Source organism: Triticum urartu, chromosome 3, assembly GCF_003073215.2.
Source record: "Triticum urartu cultivar G1812 chromosome 3, Tu2.1, whole genome shotgun sequence".
Taxonomy (NCBI): Eukaryota; Viridiplantae; Streptophyta; class Magnoliopsida; order Poales; family Poaceae; genus Triticum; species Triticum urartu.
In genome coordinates, this window is record NC_053024.1 from 247633513 (window position 1) to 247639691 (window position 6179).

Consider the following 6179-nt stretch of genomic DNA (forward strand, 5'->3'; position numbering starts at 1 on the left):
ACAAAGCGATGATAGAAACCCGCAAGACCAAGGAAACTACGCACATGATGCAAGTTGGTTGGTTGCGGCCAAGTCTTAATAGCATTGATCTTGGACTCATCTACATGAACACCCTTAGAAGAAACAACAAAACCCAAGAAAAACGAGCTTATCGACACCAAAAAGGCATTTCTCCATATTAGCATAGAGGCGCTCTTTTCTAAGAGTTTTCAAAACAGTGCGGACATGGGTGACATGCGCTTTGATAGATTTGCTAAACACAAGAATGTCATCAAAGTAAACCACAACAAATATACCAATGTAAGGGCGAAAGACATGATTCATAAGGCGCATAAAAGTGCCCGGTGCTTCCGAGAGACCCATAGGCATGACTAACCACTCATACAAACCAAACTTGGTTTTGAATGTGGTTTTCCATTCATCATCTTCTTGTATGCGGATTTGATAGTAACCACTCTTAAGATCAATTTTGGAAAATATAGTGGCACCACTAAGTTCATCTAGCATATCATCTAGCCGTGGAATGGGATATCTATAGCGAACGGTGATAGCATTGATAGGTCTACAATCGGAGCACATGCGAAAGCTACTGTCACATTTTGGCACAAGAATGACCGGTACGGCACAAGGGCTCAAACTTTCACGCACATGTCCATGGTCTATGAGATGCTTTACTTGCCTTTGAATTTCTTTGGTTTCTTCGGGGTTGACGCGGTAGGGAGCTTTGTTCAGAAGCGGTGCTCCGGGGATGAGGTCGATCCGGTGCTCAATGCCTCATTGTGGAGGTAGTCCCGCAGGTAGCTCACGGGGGAAAACATCTTGGAATTCCTGCAATAAAAAGATAACACCAAGGGTAGATTGTGAGAGGTGTTAGTTTGTGGTTCCTTGTCCTTGCACAATAGGACATAGTGTAGGACACTCCATGGGTTCTCACACACTTCCCTCATCTCACGTTTGGTGGCAAATAGAACTAAGTTGTTCTTGTCGCTCATCATGGAGGCACTCAATTTGGGCTTGTGGCTCTCACTCTCTTTTTGGTGGCTCACTCTCTCGCTATTCTCTCCACGATGGGTGGCTTTATTGTTGGCGATCACTTGGCTTGGAGACATAGGTCGTAGCACAAACTCCTTTCCTTGCATCTTGAAGCTATAGTGGTCTGTACACCCATTGTGGACGACTCCTCTATCAAATTGCCATGGCCATCCAAGGAGAAGATGACAAACGGTCATTGGGATGACGTCGCACTCCAAGGTGTCTTCGTAGGCGCCGATTTTGAAGGAGACTTGTACTCGGTGCTCGACTTGGACGGTGTCGGAGTCACTAAGCCATTGCACTTTGTATGGATGTGGATGCTTCGTCTTGGGCAATTGGAGCTTGGAGCAAAGTTCTTCACTTGCAAGATTATGACAACTTCCTCCATCGATGATGACCTTGACGGATCGTCCATTGATGCTAGCCTTGGTGTGGAATATGGTGCATCTTTGGTCTTCTTCTTGGTGATGTTGGAGGGTCAAGACTTTGGAGACAACAAGTGTGGTACTTGCGTCTTCATCGCAAAAGACTTGTTCCTCTTCATTGTTCACTTGGCAGTGCATGGTGACTTGCTTAAGGGCATCCATTTATCCTTCACTCATGGAATCATAAGTGCCATCGTCGTTGAAGATCATGGTGCGCTTGTTCGTGCACTCATAGGACTTGTGGCCTCGGCCGCCGCAAGTGAAACACTTGAAGGAACTCGTCTTGACGGTCTCATTGGTTGGGGTTAAGGATGATGAAGCTTTCGGCTTTAAGTTGCTCGTAGTAGGATGGCTTGTAGTTGACGAAGCTTTCTTGGAAGTCGACTTGTCGAAGTTGATTGAAGAAGGCTTTGTAGTCGGTGTTGGAGTCGTTGAGGCTTGGTTGTTGGTGAAGCTGTAGGACTTGGATGAGAACTTGGCATACATGAAATCATCTTGCACTTGGCGTTCCGCTTTGGTAGCTTGGTGCACTAGCTCGATGAGATTTGAGTATGGTTGGAAGTTGGCGATCTTCTTGATGGGATGATTGAGTCCATTCAAGAAGTGTGCCATTGTTTGCTCATCATCTTCCGTGACATTGGCTCTTATCATTGCAATCTCCATCTCCTTGTAGTATTCTTCAACGCTCTTGGTTCCTTGCTTGAGTTGTTGGAGTTTCTTGAAGAGGTCGCGGTTGTAGTAGGTAGGTACGAAGCGTGCTCTCATGACATCCTTCATTTGTGCCCAAGTAGTGATGGGTGGTTCACCTCTTGCCTCTCGGCGCTCAATGACTTGTTCCTACCAAATAAGAACATAGTCTTGGAACTCAAGGGATGCTATCGCGATCTTCTTCTCTTCTTCATAATTGTCCAAACGGAAGATCTTGTCAACTTTCAATGCCCATGAAAGGTACTCTTCGGGTTCGTTGCTTCCATTGAAGTTGGGCATGGTGAACTTGAGCTTGCCGTAGCATTGCTCTTCATTGTGTTGGGGTCGGGGATGATGACGCCCATGATGTAGATGATTTTTCAACTCATGGTGCTCTTGGCGCGGAGGGTTGTCAACCTCGTGTTGCTCTTGTCGCAGAGGATTCCCATTGTCTTCATGATCTCGATGAACTTGATGGTCTTGGAGAGCTTGTGGAGGAGCTTGTCGAGCTCGAGGAGGAACTTGACGATGCACGCGAGCTTGAAATATTCGTTCTTCAATTTCTTCGCGAAGTGCTTCTTCTTGTTCACAGGCTTGTCGGCTTCGGTCGGCAACGGCTTGACTCGAATCGCGTAGAGCTCGTTGTGCCTCAAGTGCTTGAGCGTCACGGAGTTGTTGTTCTTGACGTTTTGGCATAGACGCGCGCGTTCTTCCTCTTCATGTTGGCATTGTCGTTGTCGTTCTCGTGCTAGCGCAAAGGCTTCTTGGGTTTGACGTCATCGATGCTCTTGCGAGTCGGTGTCGCATAGAGGATTGAGGTTTGCTTGATGCTCATTGCACGCGGCACGTCGAAGAGTGTTCGAAGACGGTGTACTTGAGCCGGAGAGGGTAAAGTCGGAGTGGTGACTTGAACGGCTCCTTCTTGAAGTGGAAGAAGAGCGGTTGAGCAACAAAGCGCGAATCTTGTCCATCCTTGCGTCATTCTCTTGCTTGTGATCATCGAGCTTGTGGTCCAAGTTGTCCCTTGTACATTGCTCGGAGAGTCGCAAGTCGGTGGCGAGGTTGTCAATGCGGTCACTCATGGCTTGTTGTTCTTGATGCAAAGCACGTTGTGCACCAAAGAGGCGGCTTTTGGTGACGAAGGAGTTCATGTCATCGTCTTGCTCCGTGAAGAGTGGGTTGGTAGAAGTATTTGGCCTATCCATCATTCCAAGACAAATGTGAGTGGTAGAAAGAGAACAACGAATACCAAATGTACCTTGATCGAAGTTGAAAGTGGATCGATGATCACTCCAATGTAGGACAAGGAAATAGCCCAATTGGTAAGAATTCTCATCGGTTTCTCACACCTACACAAGTAAAAGATTATGGCGGAGCTTGGTTAGTATGGTGGCACAATTTTTGATGTGAATGTAAGCAAGATTCAATAATGTTGGAGAAGATCCACGACTTGGAAAAGCAACAAGTAGACCAATAGCAAGATGTGGTACCCGGAAACACAACACACGGAAAGATAAATGGGGTCGTGCAACCAAGGGTGAGCCAAAAGGTGGAGTCCACGAAAATGCTCTTGTTTCACAACACTAGAGCGACACTAGCACGATTGCACAATAGGCGGATACGAACTTGTGCACAACCTACTAAGCAAAAATGCAATTTTTGATGTGAACTTGTGCCCAAGTATGATGTTCTGGAGACATGATCCAGGATGATCGAGTATGACAATCTTAATGTTGTATGATGCTATGGTTCTTGCTTATAAGCTCTTTGCTTATCTTCTCTCTTTGCTTAAAATCTTGCTTGGCTCTTTGATGTTTGAGCTCTTTTCTCATGCGATGCTTCACGGACCAAGATAGCAATTGTGTATGTGATGACAACTTTGTGACACAAGAGATGATTCCAAGATATGCAGCACGATGATAGTATGTATGATATGGGATGTATGATCACTAATGTGCACAAGTCACGTTGCCGGCAATACTCAAATGCTAGTCTCGATGGGTAATCTACGCAAAAGTAAGGCTATGGGGTTATCAATCTAAATGGAAGAGAGTATGATGATATCACACTACCAAGATGATACCACAAGGGTGTAGTCGTTCGTAGTAGTCCTTGGCGAAAGTGAGCGGTGGTGCTGTTGATGTCGAACCGTCCCTAGGTAGCCGAAACACGAAAGGAAATGGTGAGCCACAACTCAAACTCTCAAAACCAAGTGCGACAAAAAGCGTCGGAGTAGGTAGCGGGTAAATGTGGTGTGGGTTGGGGTATTGGAAAGGTTTGCGGAGGGGTTTGCGGAAGTTAGGTGGTGGTGGTCGACGTGGGTATGCGGTGGCAAAAACTGCAGGAAAATGCAGTTTGGTCAGAGGAAGCCGTATGATCCGGGTGAGTCCGGATGATCCGGGCGACCAGCCGGATGATCCGGGCGGGTCAACTCGCTTGGGGATGGCTCGGGGTGAGCTCAAAAACGGCCACAACTTCGGGGATTTCATGGATTTTGGAAGGATTTCGAGGTGCAGATGGTGGGGGAAGGCTAGATCCACTTGCAATACAACAAATTCATGGATCAAAACCAACAAAACATCATCAAAACCAACAAATCACAAAAACAATTGGGGCTATTTTTGGTGGGGATTTTCGAATTTAGGACGAAATCAAGCAAAAGAAGGCTAGAAAACGGTGGGGGAGGCTCTGAAATCGTGATCAACGTGGCTCATGTTACCAAGATGATGTAGGGTAGAGACCCTAATCGCCCGATCTTTCACGAAAGGAGCGGATCCCGGGGAAATCACGAAGTACACGCGGAAGAACGGAGAGAAAACACAACAAGAAACACGAGAGGAATCACTAAACCGACATGAATAAGTCACACATGGGCTAGATCCTCGAGTACATAGGGAGAGATACACGAATCCACGGACAACTAAGGACGATACACGGTAACCGGTCTTCTTCGTGAGGAGGTCTTGATGTTCTTCCATCAAGAGGGGTCTTGAATCCGCTTGGGGGATCTTCTCCGGTGGAGGCTCGAATCTCCGTAGAGAAGACTACCAAGTGGATGAGCAAAGCTCTCTCACAAATATGAGCTAAGCATTTGCTAACCCTAAAAATAGGGAGTAGAAGGTCTATTTATAGCCCTAGGGGCGAATTGGTAAGTGGGGGAACGAAACGGGTACACGGGCCTCGGCCCAAGTCACGCACACAGGCGGCAGCCGGATGATCCGGGCTTCGGGGGTCCGGATGATCCGGGTCAGCATCCGGATCGTCCGGCTGTGCTGGAGCAGCTGCGGGAGGGCCGGATGTCCGGGACCTGGTCCGAACATCTGGGTATGGCCGGATGATCCGGTCATGGGTCCGGATGGCCCATCTTCATGATGCCTTCTCGGGCGTCTCTGGCCACATTATCCGGATTGTCCAGGCCGGAGTCCGGATCATCCGGGCTGAGGCCGAATCGTCCGGACGGCGGTTCGGATCGTCCGGGCTTCTGCTGACTTAGCCCTTTTTCTTCTCCGTCTTCACGTCCATCTTCCTCTTCGGATTCTCCTCGCTCCTTTGCGTCTCCATGGCTAACTCCTTGATACCTGAGTATGCACAATGTCTCCGTTTGAGGTAGTAGCCATGTCTCAAGATCATCGAAGTGGAATTGTGAGAGGAGAGATGTCACCTCGGTTTCGAGAGCTCTTGCATGTGATAGAGTCATGGTTCCACTAGGCACTTGATGAGAAGATGGTAGGTCCATGGGGATGACCTTGGGATGCTCCGCATCACTTGGCCTCCGCATGTGAAGCATTTGAAGGAACTTATCTTGATAGTCTCATCGGTTGGGGTAGATGATGATGAAGCTCTTGGCTTGAAGTTGCTTGTAGTAGGATGATGACTTGTAGTTGTCGAAGTTTTCTTGTAACTCGACTTGTCAACATTGCTTGTAGAAGGCTTGGTTGAGGTAGACGGTGTTGTATTCGTTGAAGCTTGGGTGTTGGAGAAGCCATAGGACTTGGATGAGAACTTCGCATACTTGAAGTCATCTTGCACTTGACG